Source organism: Podarcis tiliguerta (genome assembly GCF_965153285.1).
Source record: "Podarcis tiliguerta genome assembly, chromosome: 6".
In the NCBI taxonomy this organism is placed as follows: Eukaryota; Metazoa; Chordata; class Lepidosauria; order Squamata; family Lacertidae; genus Podarcis; species Podarcis tiliguerta.
This window is the reverse complement of record NC_139539.1, coordinates 78,540,833-78,555,643: the sequence shown is the minus strand read 5'-3', so window position 1 is coordinate 78,555,643 and position 14,811 is coordinate 78,540,833.

The following is a 14,811-nucleotide window of genomic DNA, read 5'->3' as shown; positions in this document are numbered from 1 at the left end:
GCTGTATGGACTTGGTCAGTCCACAGGAAGTGAGACCGTGGGACACCACATGGAACACCAGCGTATAATCACTGAACAGAGACATTGGTTGGGTGGCCACCTGCCATGGATGCTTTAGCTGAGATTCCTACATTGCAGGGGATTGGACTAGATGACCATTGGGTCCCTTCCAACTCTGCAATTCTATTATCTTTGTTGTTGTCTTTTAAGACACTGCCACTGCTCATTATGAGAGGCAACCCAGGGCTTTTTCTTGCCTCCTTGCCAGCAGCAGCCAACTCTTCCCTGCAGGTTTAGCTATGGGGATAGGGGTTTTTCCAGTAATAACTATATTTGCATCATCCAGAGTGATATATGGATTTTACTAACTCAGCTTTTCAGGATGCAAAAATTATCATGTTCTGCAAATGAACGGGTAGAAAACAGTGTACCTTTGATTTTAGTAATTTAGTGATTTTAGCCCCAAAGCCTCAAACTTAACTCTCTCAGGGGGATAAAAATGTTCCGTCCAGTTGCTAAACAGCCAACGTCTGCTGTATGGTAGAGGTTTTTTGTTGTTGTTTTCCCACTCCAACCTAGGAGGATAATTCCTCTGTGTGGCTAATTAGTATTCTCTGAAAATGTCTAGAATATCGATCAGAGATTTGAGGATGCTATTGATGTACAGTAGTCAGTTACGGTTGGCTGAAAATTTCCTTTAAGGGGAATTCAGAAGAGGAAAATATATTAAAGTTTTTGTGACTTCCATTGTTATGTAAACTGACAGCTTAACTGAGAAATAAAAGGTACATCCTTTCAAATTCTTTGAGCTTTTACAATTCCCATAAGATCAGAAGCAATCAGAGAAATTGCACTGAGATTATTTTTTTTACAGAACGAATCCACATTCTAACCATTCGGATACCTTAAATGTCTTCTGGATACCTGGAAACATACAGTGGTGCCTCACAAGACGAAATTAATTCGTTCTGCGAGTTTCTTCGTCTTGTGAATTTTTCGTCTTGCGAAGCACGGATATGCATTGACGGTTTCCCATAGGAATGCATTGACGGTTTTAAGAAAAAGGTGCAAGATGTTTTCGTCTTGCGAAGCAAGCCCATAGGGAAATCCGTCTTGCGAAGCAACTCAAAAAACAAAAAACTCTTTCGTCTTGCGAGTTTTTCGTCTTGCGAGGTACCACTGTATCTGAGCACAGGATGACCATATATATATTGGGATTTATCGGTACGTTGCCTAGGGAGCGAGTCCCATCTTCTTCTCCATCTCTGACAGCAAAGTATCTTGAGCCAGTGGTGTGTGCATGCATCTCCTTTGATTTTGTGCCCAAGGTGGCATGGTTCGTTGTCATCCATCTGTCTCAGGAGACAGTGGAAGAGTGTGCCTTTGGGGTGAAGTCAAACCATTGGAGAGTTACTGCGCCACCCATGGCTTCAGACACCAATGCAGGAGAGACATGTTTTGTTGCAGCTGGGGGAAACAAAGGCATCCGGTTGTGCTGATGGAGGTGTGCCATGGTATTTGTCCTTTCTGTGCTCCTCCCAGTGGCCATTCCTCCTCTGGTTATTGCTGTGGATACATGACCAAGGTAACATCATGATGGACATTTTATGCATGTTTCCTTAAGAGCATACACAACTTGTATCAAGGCAACAGGGGAGACTGCTTGGGATATAGGAAGTATATACATAGTTCCCATTCCCCACAATTGATGTCTGTGTGTTTGCCTGGAGAGATTTTGAGATTAGTCTGAGGTGTTTTGTTTTGTTTTTTAAGTCCCCATGGTCATGAAAATCCATCAACATTTTAGTGCATTTAGAATTCCTCCTAAAATTCACATTTAGATGTAGCTTTGACCAAGATGCGGGTGGCGCTGTGGGTTAAACCACAGAGCCTAGGACTTGCCGATCAGAAGGTTGGCGGTTCGAATCCCTGCGACGGGGTGAGCTCCCGTTGCTCGGTCCCTGCTCCTGCCAACCTAGCAGTTTGAAAGCACGTCAAAGTACAAGTAGATAAATAGGTACCGCTCTGGTGGGAAGGTAAACAGCGTTTCTGTGCGCTGCTCTGGTTTGCCAGAAGTGGCTTAGTCATGCTGGCCACATGACCCAGAAGCTGTCTGCGGACAAACACCGGCTCCCTCGGCCAATAAAGCGAGATGAGCGCCGCAACCCCAGAGTCGGTCACGACTGGACCTAATGGTCAGGGGTCCCTTGACCAAGATACACATTTTTCCAAATCATTTCCCACTAACGTAATACCTTTTGCATGTTATTGCTTTAATATATGTGTTTTAATGCACACTTTACCTTGGTGTGTACCATTTTTTGGTACACATTACCAGGCAAATTCCATTACAAAATTCGGAGAAGTGTGAATTTCAAAAATTGTTTGTGTTTCGGTTTGTGTATTGGTTCACTAAGTGTAGATTTGGTACAATCACCTTTAAACACAAACGGAATCAACTTTCTCCCCCATCCCAAATCCTCAGGTGTGTGTGCTGTGCCCTGGTGGACTATAGTATACCCATATTATACAGTACAGAATATTCCTAAATATGAACAGCAACGTGTTCAGTGTTATAATGAACTGGGCTTCTCCTGAGATTTTGTACCACTGCATGAGTGATATTGGGCAAGTTGCTCTCAGAAATGCCCCTTCCCAACGCTAAAAATTATAGCTGAATAAATGGCAAGTTTCTTCCTTCTAATTCTGCCCCTACACCAGCCACCTTTGCCCTGCTTAATCTTAGGACCAGATTACACTCCCTTAAACTCCCTTAGCCTAACCAACCTTACAGGGAAATTGTGAAGAAAAAATGCTTCTCGGAGCTTCTTAGAGAAAATAATGCTTTTTCTTCATTTAACTCGACTCATCACTTATATGTTGATATAATGCATGTTTTTCTTTGATTTATTTATTTTTACACCATGCCTCCCAAAAGGTTTCCCCATTAATATTAACGGATATTTGAATCTCATTACTCTGATTTATGCCTTTTCAATATATCTAAAGCTCCGTCAATACAAAGTTATCAGTCTCTTGTGAGAGCCTGGCATAGGACTGAAACTAGGAATGCTCTGGGACTTATCCAAGAAGCCAAGGAGGTTTTAAAGTATCCCCTGGACTGTAATGGAGAGAAATGCTTGCAAAGGATGGCCGTCATTATGTTTTGTTATTTAATGCTGCCACAGATTTAACCAGTTATAATACAGGATTATTTTTGCGCACAAAAAGTATGAATGGCCATATTAATCTCCTAGCCCTGGATTTGTAGCATGAAGTTTATAGAGAAGTCTACTAATCCTTCTGGTTTCAAAAACAGTTTGCAGGGGAAAGTTCCACTACTTTTGCTTGGCTCCTTTTGCCATGTAATGCTTAATAATGTTTCCAAAGGAAAATGAGAAATCATTTACATTAATTCAGTACAGACAGATGTGTCTATTATAAACTAATTCATTGCATATATATGTGTGTGTTGTGTGTATGCGTGTGTGTGTTGATTCATTGTTGAGCAACTCATTTTGAGGTTCTTTCTGCCATACAGAAAAATTTTCTGCTGCCAGCCTATTTTCCCCTACCCTAATGAAAATCAGATTACAGTGGTACCTCTAGTTGTGGACTTTATCTGTTTCGGGGTGCCGTTCACATCCTGAAAAGTCCGCAACTAGAGCGCCCTTTCTGTGCATGCGACCGACGCGATCAAGCCCTTCTGCACATGTGCAAAGCGTGCAGATCGCTTCCGCACAGGCGCAGGCGGCGAACTTCTGGGTTTGCCACGTTCGTAAGCTGAAAGTCCATAACAAGAGCGGAACACAACATGAGGTATGACTGTATTATAGCAACATAGGAAGCTGCCTTATACTGAATGGGGCTTTTGGTCTGTGTGAAGTATTATCTGCACTAGCTATCCAGGGTTTCAGATAGGGGGCAGTCCTACCTTGAGAAGCTGGGGAATGAATCTGGGGCCTTCTGCATGCAAAGTAGAGCTATGGCCTTTTCTCAGTCCATCGACAGGTGCAGACTTCGGGTCATACAGTCAGATTTCTGAGCAAAGGGATAAGAATTCTAATTCCTCTAACTTTCTGGAAATATCCTTGGTTCTAATATAGATTGCTAATTACTAGGCTTGCCTGTTTTCTATTGCTGTGTCAATACAAAGGGTAGTGTTGCTGTTGACATACTTCAATAGAATTGATATCTGTATTAAACACTGGCTGTTAGACTATCCCCTGTGTGAACTATCCCATGTTTACGACGCAGATGGACAAAAACACATTGGAAACAAGCAGTTATGTTCAATTGCAATAAATACTCTGAAAAGGCTCGATAAGCACATTTCTGGGTATATCAAAAATGATTTGAGCAAATAGCACAGAATTACGAACGGTTTTTCAAAGTTGTTCAGCAGAGCATTTACAACTTTCAGTTTGGCTTTACTCCTGGATGCCTGGGGTTTGGTAGTGGCAAGGAACACTTTTGTACAGCTTTGGCTAGCGTGCCAAATGGAATGGCAGATCTTGCCACAATGACATATGCCTTTGTTATATTGGGTGGAATTCTCAACATAGCATTAAATGGAGTATGCGCTCCATGGTCCACTCACCTCTGGGCTTGGCCAGCAGACCTGAGCAGAGGGACACCTCTGCCCAATCCAACCGTGCTACCAGCCCAGAGTAAGAGGAGTTTGGATTACTCTGTAAAGCGATATGAGTAGATGCTGCAGCTTTAGTAAGAACAGCTTAACTGCTCAACGCTGGCAGTGACTGAAATCAGGGGCAGACTTTGGTCTTTCATATTTCGGCGGCGCCCTATGCAAGGCCAAAATTCACCCCATCCCAGACACACCTCTGCTGAAATAGAGGAGAGCCTGCTACATGCAGGCAGTGCCCTGCAGAACTGCTTTTGGCTAAGCACGTCTCCAGCAGGAGGACTCAGTAAGAAATTGGTTTTGTCAGCTCAGCTGCAATGTTTAGTAGTGATGTATGGAAGTGAGAGCTGGACCATAAAGAAGGCTGATCGCCAAAGAATTGATGCTTTTGAATCATGGTGCTGGAGGAGACTCTTGAGAGTCCTATGGACTGCAAGAAGATCAAATCTATCCATTCTGAAGGAAATCAGCCCTGAGTGCTCACTGGAAGGACAGATCGTGAAGCTGAGGCTCCAATACTTTGGCCACCTCATGAGAAGAGAAGACTCCCTGGAAAAGACCCTGATGTTGGGAAAGATGGAGGGCACAAGGAGAAGGGGGCGACAGAGGATGAGATGGTTGGATAGTGTTCTCGAAGCTACCAGCATGAGTTTGACCAAACTGCGGGAGGCAGTGGAAGACAGGAGTGCCTGGCGTGCTCTGGTCCATGGGGTCACAAAGAGTTGGACACGACTAAATGACTAAACGACAACAAATGTTAACCAGCTTTTCAGAACCCAACGCTGATTACTTGCCCCTACATGCTTTTACTGATCAAACCAGCATGCAGTGACTGGTCATCCTAGCTGAGTGTGAGGGAAGTTTGTTTAATAAGGCTTTAGACTGTAAATTCTCTAGTGGCCCTGTGTGGATTGAGTCTTACTGACGCTTACAATGGAACCTATAAGTGCTTGCGCTGAGGCCTACAGCCCCTTCCAAAAGAGTGGGCTTGTGGGTATTTTTACTGGGTTTATCTGCTCAGAAACAGGTGCTGGTTCAAAACACACCTGCTAGTTTACTAATTGGAACAAGATGGCTGGATCCTGTTAACGCCAGTTTCTTTAAAAGCTGCCATGGCTGTCCATCTTGTTCTGGGTACCATTCAAAGCATTGGTATTGACCCACAAAACCCTAAAAGACTCAGAACTCATGTCCTTCAGGGCCTGCCATTTCCCACATGAACCTGCCTGTGAATTAAGATCTGCCTCAGAGGCCCTGTTCTGTCCCCACACAAAGAGGCACACATGGTCTTGAAGGGAAGGTGGGTGGTGAATGGAGTGCTCCAGTGCTATTTCTCTAAGGGGCAAAAAGAGCTGCCAGAACTCACCATGAACATCTCACTTGTTCTCTTATAATGGCAGTGGTGCCCATCAAAGAGGTGGTGGAACCAAGTTCCGGCAAGTTCCAACTGGGGCGTGGGGGGGGGGAGCCCTGCTTCCTACATCATGGTGCCAGGCTGTGGAACTCACTCCTCCGTTAGTTTTGCCTGAGAGCAAGATGGCTGTCTTTTTTGACCCTGTTTTTAATTGTCTGAGACATTTTAGATTTGTGCGTTTCTTGGATTTTTTCTGGTCCGGCTACTGTTGCGTCACTCTGTGACTTACTTTATATTTTTGTATTGGCAGCTGCTCTGGAACGGGGGTAAAAAGTTCAGCTCAGGGGAACTTACTCCCACCCCACGTAAGAGTGTACACTGTAAAGGTTGCAGCCTTAATGAAATGAATGAATAATTGAAATAAAGGTACAAAACTTTCAGATATTTCTCTGCGCACACCATTTTTTATATCCTGAGGCAACTGATAAAGATCTGTTTCCTTGTTGTGTACCCACAGGCCATATGCTGATCAAATATATTATTTCCAGTTCTCTTCAAAGTTCTTGTGTCCCTCATGCATATATTCTCTCTGCACTTCCTTGCTGATTACTGGTAGGAGATTTAGACAATTCTCTCACTCGCTCACACACATTCTTATGTCATTGTACTGTTTATGGGTTCGAACAATAGAAAGTTAATAAGTATGTTTAACAGGAAATATCTTTTTGTGTGTGTGTGAAGAAAGTTTCAAGCTGCCCACCACAGCACTTCCTAGATTCTACAAAATATGTTATAAATGAGGGTTTTTTAAAATATTTAGCTATACACAGCACACTACTATGCTCCCCCCCCCCCATGTGAATGAAATCAACAACTTTACAGTGAAAACTTATGCATGCCTATTCAGATGTAAGTCCAACTGACCTCAGTTATGCTTACTCCCAGGTGAGTATAGGCCTCCAGCCCTAATATTCTAAGATGGTGGGTGTTCTTTTTTTTTCTTCCCCTGGCTTCAGATCTGTAGTTTGGTTTAGGATTTTAAAAAAAAAAAATGTTTAGCAAAATTTGTCATAGCTAGCAGAATGAGGAAAATGCTTCAGGCAGTTGGTTTGGGGTATCATGAAAGGGCAGCAAATTGCTAGTGATTTAAATTATTATTGCTGCATTTTACTCCCTGGGAGAGGTGCTTGTGGAATTTTCTGCCTAAACATGTGCCAAAGTAACTTGTGTAGGCTTGGTTGCCATGACTCGGGGGGGGGGGGCACCATATGATGCTCCTCCTCAAGCAACAAAATGTCTAGGGTCTGCCCTTGGTGATTCCAAAGGAGAAGACTGAATCCAGTGAGTGGTGGCTCATGTGTTTCCAATACACTGTAGCTCTGGTCATCATAGCTTTGTAACACAACTATGGGATGGTAGTACCTCTCTATTGCTCCCTTGAAATCTACCCTCTTGAGCAAAACGAACAAAGGAGTATTTCCTTCATCCAGTTTTTTTTTTAAATAATATGTATTAGAGATTTAATAGTTACAGAGAAAAAAAGAAAGAAACAATAAAAAAATTACAAAACAAAACAATACCTTACAATACATCAAAAATTAAAAGAAAAACAAAACACAAAACAACAAGAAAAACAAAAACATTTAAAAACACATCCAATATTTCCATACCTTTACCTTTCATTTACTTGTTTCATCGACCTCCTCACACCTCCCTTTTTTGTATTCTAGTTCAATTAGCTATTTCAGCAAATCCTTTCCCTCTTTCTCAATTTTTTGTTCTATAATTTATCTTAACACAATCTAACCTTAAATTTTCCACTTTGGCCCATTAACAATCAGTTTTTGCTTAATTCTTTATAACATTTCTGCTAAAACCATATAACTTCATTCCAGCATTCTTCTAACATTCATTAATTTTGCAATATTTCTGTAAATATATTTTGAATTTTTTCCAATCTTCTTCCACCGACTCTTCTCCCTGGTCTCGGATTCTGCCAGTCATTTCCGCCATTTCCATGTAGTCCATCAGCTTCATCGGCCATTCTTCCCTGGTGGGTAGATCTTGTGTCTTCCTTCATCCAGTTTGAATGATGCATTGCAGGAGCAGCTATGACAGAACTACATATGCAGAGAACTGCTTTTGTATGTGACTACAGATCGCAGCTGCTTCTGGAGCTACATTTACAACCCCTAAAACTGAAATGGGAGTTATGAAGGCTGCCCCAGTCAAAGGCTGGTCTTCAATCCACTTGTCTGGAGAAAGAGGAGACAGAATCCAGCCCATTCCCACAGATCCTATCAGTCCTATCAAAGTCAACAGCACCTGGAGGGAACAATACTAGGGTGAGGAGGAGCGGTAGCATAGACTCATCCCACGGGACCTCAGGGCCAAACAACTAAAGGTAACATTGGAAAGGACTTTGAGGAATTTGCAGCTGTTCACAAGCACTGCTGGACTGGATTCAATGCCTTGTCAAGTTCTCCTTCAGCAACAACATAAAAACCCGCCCAATTTTATTTTGTCTTCCTATGATCGCTAAACCTTAACTGGAAACGAGTCTTTCTTTTAAATATTGGCAGATAAATTCTTGCTGAATGGCTGGTTTAAAGAAAATATCTCAAATGATAAATCCTAACTGCGCCACTTCTACTCAAGGTCCCTGCAGCATTATCAATATTTGGCACTGTTTTACATCCCCGGATTTTTGAAAAGCAGAAGAATGCTGCAACACTAGATTAGCCGTAGCGAGAAGATGCCTTGGTCTGCACCCTCATCGCAGGATTGTATTTAAAATGCTGACAGCTGTTTGCCTCTCTTGTGATTTTTCTCTTCCTGCTGAATGCTTGTGAGAAAACAGGGTCTGAGAATGCACTAGAAGCAATATACCAATTTCCTTGATGTAGTATTGTGGATAAAGTCCATGATAAAGTACTGCGATAAGAGAACAGAGATAAACGTATAATAAATGAGGGGATGTTCCTCCTGCATCAGACCAAGAGAGTTGGGACAAAGGAACAAGCTGTGGTGAGAGTGGCAAGGGTAAGGGTATAGCCCAGGCATAGGCCAACTCGGCCCTCCAGATGTTTTGGGACTACAACTCCCATCATCCCTGACCACTGGTCCTGTTAGCTAGGGACGATGGGAGTTGTAGTCCCAAAACATCTGGATGGCTGAGTTTGCCTATGCCAGGTCTAGCCAGCAACTGGGGCCCTTGGGGGCATTTTAGCCAAGGGCTGAGCAAAGTCTATAGCTAACTGTGGCCCTGTTGTTTCTGTGGCCCTCCACCATCTAAGATGGGGTGACCATTTACACATCACCAAAGAAGAAGAAATGCATCAACAAAGAAAAGCAGGCATGAGAGCACACAGATTTGCATAGAAAAATTATATGTACCAGTACAAATTTTAAAAAGAGCAGCTATAATGTAAATAGAAATACAATGATCTCACCATAGTGCGGGGAGTCTATGATCAGGTGGCCTGTGTGCCTGCTCAGTCTGCTAATTGTTGATGGGCAACTAAAAGGCTCCTCCTCTCCCTTCTTAGGTTTCTTTATCTTTATACAGTGGTACCTCAGGTTACATAAGCCTCAGGTTACATACGCTTCAGGTTACAGACTCCGCTAACCCAGAAATAGTGATTCAGGTTAAGAACTTTGCTTCAGGATGAGAACAGAAATTGTGCTCCGGCGGTGCGGCAGCGGCAAGAGGCCCCATTAGCTAAAGTGGTGCTTCAGGTTAAGAACAGTTTCAGGTTAAGCACGGACCTCCAGAACAAATTAAGTACTTAGCCTGAGGTACCACTGTATTGGATAGGGATGCGGGTGGCGCTGTGGGTAAAAGCCTCAGCGCCTAGAGCTTGCCGATCGAAAGGTCGGCGGTTCGAATCCCCGCGGCAGGGTGCGCTCCCGTTGTTCGGTCCCAGCGCCTGCCAACCTAGCAGTTCGAAAGCACATCAAAGTGCAAGTAGATAAATAGGGACCGCTTACTGGCGGGAAGGTAAACGGCGTTTCCGTGTGCTGCGCTGGCTCGCCAGATGCGGCTTTGTCACGCTGGCCACGTGACCCGGAAGTGTCTCCGGACAGCGCTAGCCCCCGGCCTCTTAAGTGAGATGGGCGCACAACCCTAGAGTCTGTCAAGACTGGCCCGTATGGGCAGGGGTACCTTTACTTTACCTTTACCAGTGTATTGGATTTGTACTAGGTAAACCTTCAAACAGAGGACCTTCTGATTCTGGATAACGGGTGGGTCTATGCATCCCTCCATATTCCAATGTGGGTTCTGGAGTAAATTAAAATGTTTCTCAAGCAGGACTTATGTCCAGATCTGTGGTTGTTTATATTCATACTAAAAGGTAAGGTGCATTCAAGCTTCTGACACTCTTAAGTCCCATTGAGTTCCCTCTGGTAAAGTGGGTACTGGATTGCAGCTGGGCAGAGCAACCTAATTAGGGTAAGGGAGAGAGAATCTACAGTGGCAGGACCACCAAATCCCAAACTCTGCCAGTTTTGCAATGGCAAGAGCAGAAAATGTAAGGCTGCCTGAACATGGAAGAAGTGTGGTTGCTCCAGGGCTAGAGTACTTCCCACCCATCCCCACCGGATCAGAGGAATAAGGGGGCTTTGGATCCTGTGGATCTAGTGTATTTCCAAATCTGCCTCTGACATGCCCTCCCCACCCCTAAAAAAAAGGCTGCCTTTTTGCCCTCTCTGCCATTAAGCTACTAGTGGTGGCTGGGAAATGGTATGAGTCCTTTCCATGGTGGCTGGGAGGGGGATTCTGTGGGCGGCCTCCTCCTTCTCCACCCACAGAGGAGGAGAGCCACAAAATCTGACTGCACCCTAAGTCACTAATTTAACAGAGTTACACAGTGCAGGCCTACTCTTGTTAAGCCAAAGCAAATGAATATCCGCAGTTCATCCTCACGTCTCATGTTATATTGCTAAATGAACCCCTTGCTCTGTTGTACATAAAGAAGAAAATTGAATGTTTGTTTTCAGCATTCTGGTCAATCTGCAGGGAAACACAACCAGGGTTGCAGAAAAGACAGGCAGGAACCCTCCCACCTGACAGCAACGAGGAAATCTTGATTTCAAATGCTACACAATCGGCTGGCACTTTTTATGGTCCAACAGCTGCGTGACTCATTTATATGGGGTGGGAGTGGGGGTGTTTTGGTTTTTCTGCCTGCCTTAGCACTAAGAGGACTGGTGTAAATAGGAAGTGATGAGGAAAATCAATTCAAAGCAAACACTTCCTCCTCCCCTCAAGGCTAAAACAGGAAGAGATAGGAAAGCCCAGGAAGATACTTGATAGATATTCAGCTCCGTAAGAGAAAAGGAAGTAGGCATGTTGAAGCACCAGGGTGGTTATTTTTGAGTTGTCGAAAGGAAACGGGATACAGCGCAGAAAGGATGCAGATAGGACGCTTTGTGTTTCATAGCAACAGAAGGGAACAGAAGCTTCTGTGCAAGACCGAAGCCCATCTGTGGCATGAAAGAGACAGAACGGATTAAAGGGGTAACAGGGAAGATGCTGCAGAAGGTTTCTGTGCCACCTACTGAAGCCAAGTAGGAATGGGAAGGAAATTCTATTCAGTTCACATTCTCGGTGTGAACCTACCCAATTCCCACTTTCCAAAACAATATGAGAACTGGAACACAGCTGCCCTTTGAAATCCTCCAAATTTTCCAATGCAGTTCTCAAGGCAAGTAATGTGTAGAAAAATGCACTATATTACGGAAAACTGATCTGCAAAAAAAAAAGTATATTAGGCAAAATTGAAAACAGGTCTGTACATTAGGATAATTTTGCAAGGTTGGTTTTCAGGTTTTTTTTTAAATAAATAAATTACAAATTAATGTGGCAATGCAGAGAGCTGAACTTAAGCCTAGGAAAATGAAAACTTGAGAGAACTTGAAATTGACAGATTCATTCACAGAACTGCGAGGGACCATGAGAGTCATCTAGTCGAAGCCCTGCGATGCATGTCTAGCTATAATCCTGCTGTCAATGATAACAATGATAAATAATGATGAGGTATTAAAAATCTCTTTGCCCTATGGTGTCACAAGGTGTGACAAAGGAGCACAAAAGTTGTCACAGCGCCAGATTTAGAGAGGTGTGGACAGTTCCTCCAAGGGGGTGCAAAATTGAGAATATCCATAATTGAGGAGATTCATGTGGGACGCCAAATTTGGGGCTCGCATATTAAAAAATTTTGATAGGTTTGCCAAGGTCTGCCCCATTTCACCAAAGTCCACCCCTAGTTGTAAATTAAGAACCATCTGAAATTGGAGTGCTTTTTGTGAACATGTTCAGCAGCTGGCAGACGGGGAGCAATACCCTTTCAGTGACTGCATGGAAGCTGTTCAGAAAGCTGGCAAAACTGTTCATTCATGAAGAAGTCTTGACCAGGGTTAAAAATGGCACCAGTGCAGGACAAGAGAAGGAAAACAAACAGCAGCTATGTAGAGCTTTGTAGTGGTCATTAAGGAATTGTTTTGGAAAGCTCCCCTGCTACATTTGCAGCCTGAGAAAAGTAAAAGGGCAAACATCCTAGCTGGAATGCTTGAAAAAGAATATGGTTGTATATTTTTACAGAAATCGAATTCCAAATATGTAAGTCCAGCATCAGTGAGAATAATGGGGATTCCTTTTTGCAGTGTGCTTCCTTGACAAATTCCAAGGTTGCCAATTGCCAAAGATATTTCCCTGCCCCTTTCTTTAGGCTAAACTTTCATTTGAGAGCACTTTAGCATAAAGGGCCTTTGAAGTGCCACACTGTGAAAACTCACTGATGTACCAATCGCCTAATCATTCAGGGGGAAAATGGAGAGGAAAATAACTCTGAATTTGAAAACACAGAAAGCCACGTCATGCGGGTTCAAAGCAAAAGCGCTTGGACAAACATGGTAAGGAAGTGAAAGACTGGAGGAACCTTCAGGATACAAAGGCATCCTCAAGGAAAGATGGAAAGCCAAAGAAGACTGTGACTCACTGGTGTTTGGGGCTGTGTTTAAAGAAGTGGTTCTCCAGAGGTTTACCAGGAATCAGCTGCCTACTCAGACCTTTTCCCCTCCTGCAGACCTAAATGTTCTCTAACTAAAATAACATTGCTTTGATAAGATTTCAACAATTAGACAATCTGTGTATAGGAAAAGAAATCTGTTTTTTTTTTTCCAAAGGCACAGACCTAGAAACCATTCTTAAGAGTGGGCAGGGGACAATTAGGTCCGTAAACAATTCATCTACTTGTTGAATGAAAAGAAGAAATGGCCAAGGACTCTGGGCCAAATTGTTCCACCTGGGATGCCTATAGTTAGAAAATAAAAGCATACCTGGCACCAAAACGCAATCAGAGCAGTCATGTGGTGAAACATCTTGCTGAACTTCAGTTTAGATTCTCTTCCATAAAAATAAAGATCCGCAGATATAAAATTGTGTATCAGAGACAAAGCTAGACTAAGACTGGAGCTAGTTTTCTTTGCGTGCTAGTTTTGTTTCAAAATAATGAAGCATTCAAAAATTATGCCATAGGATTGCACCCCCTGCCTAGTGCATTTAAGCCCTATTGTCGTCAGCACATAGTAGGATCTTCCTGTGGGGGCATCTTTAAGTATATAATTATTTTTTTTAATCTTCTGCCACCATGTTTCAGAAAAGAAAAAAAAATCTGGCTTGTTTTTGGAAGCAAATATGTTGATCACTTTTCTGAACCTTTATATGGTCATTAAAGTGCCGTTTCATAGAGTCAATAGTGGTCTCAAATCACAGAACTTCCACAAAATATAAATGGAATCCCACTGCTTATATGGAACTAGTGACTGATGTCACATAAGACACCTTTCCCTTACTAGTGCCCTCCGAGTGTTGTTGGACTCCAATTCCCATCAGCCCCAGCCCTGACGGCCAGTGATCAAGAATTATGGGAGCAGAAGTCTACAACTTTTGGAAGGCACCAAGTTGGGGAAGGATAGCATAAAAGTAGCTAAACTACAACCATCAAACTATTCTCTGGTCAGGAAGATAAGAGGATGCGGTCATAAAAAGAGGGTGAAGTTGAGTAGCCAGGGGAGTGCCAGTGCCAACATATTTCCAGCAGCCTTTGTCTTGTCTTATTTCCTTTTGTTTCCTGGTTTCTCCTCTGTATCGTCCCTGATTCCCTAAACCTTGCAGATATCTCTTTAATTGTTGTGTACTTCTGTATGCCTGCAGTTATTGATGCTTTGCTTCCAGATCAGTCCCCATGGCACGTATTACTTCGCTCTATGGTATGAGGAGGGACACGGGTGGTGCTGTGGGTTAAACCACTGAGCCTCTTGGGCTTGCCAATCAGAAGGTTGGCGGTTCGAATCCCCGCGATGGGGTGAGCTCCCATTGTTCGGTCCCTGCTCCTGTCAACCTAGCAATTCGAAAGCACGTCAAAGTGCAAGTAGATAAATAGGTACCGCTCCAGCGGGAAGGTAAACGGCGTTTCCGTGCGCTGCTCTGGTTCACCAGAAGCGGCTTAGTCATGCTGGCCACATGACCCGGAAGCTGTACGCCAGCTCCCTCGGCCAATAAAGCGAGATGAGCGCCGCAACCCCAGAGTCGGCCACGACTGGACCTGATGGTCAGTGGTCCCTTTACCTTTACCTTTATGGTATGAGGGGTGTTGTTGCTAATCATGCAAATACTGTAGGTTTGAGATAGCTAGAGAAATGACTGCCATTATCACAAAGGCACTCATGCCCCCCCCCCCAATAGTCGGGAGTTCCTATATATGCATATGTCAGCAACATGGCACCCTCCAGATGCCGTTGAGACCAC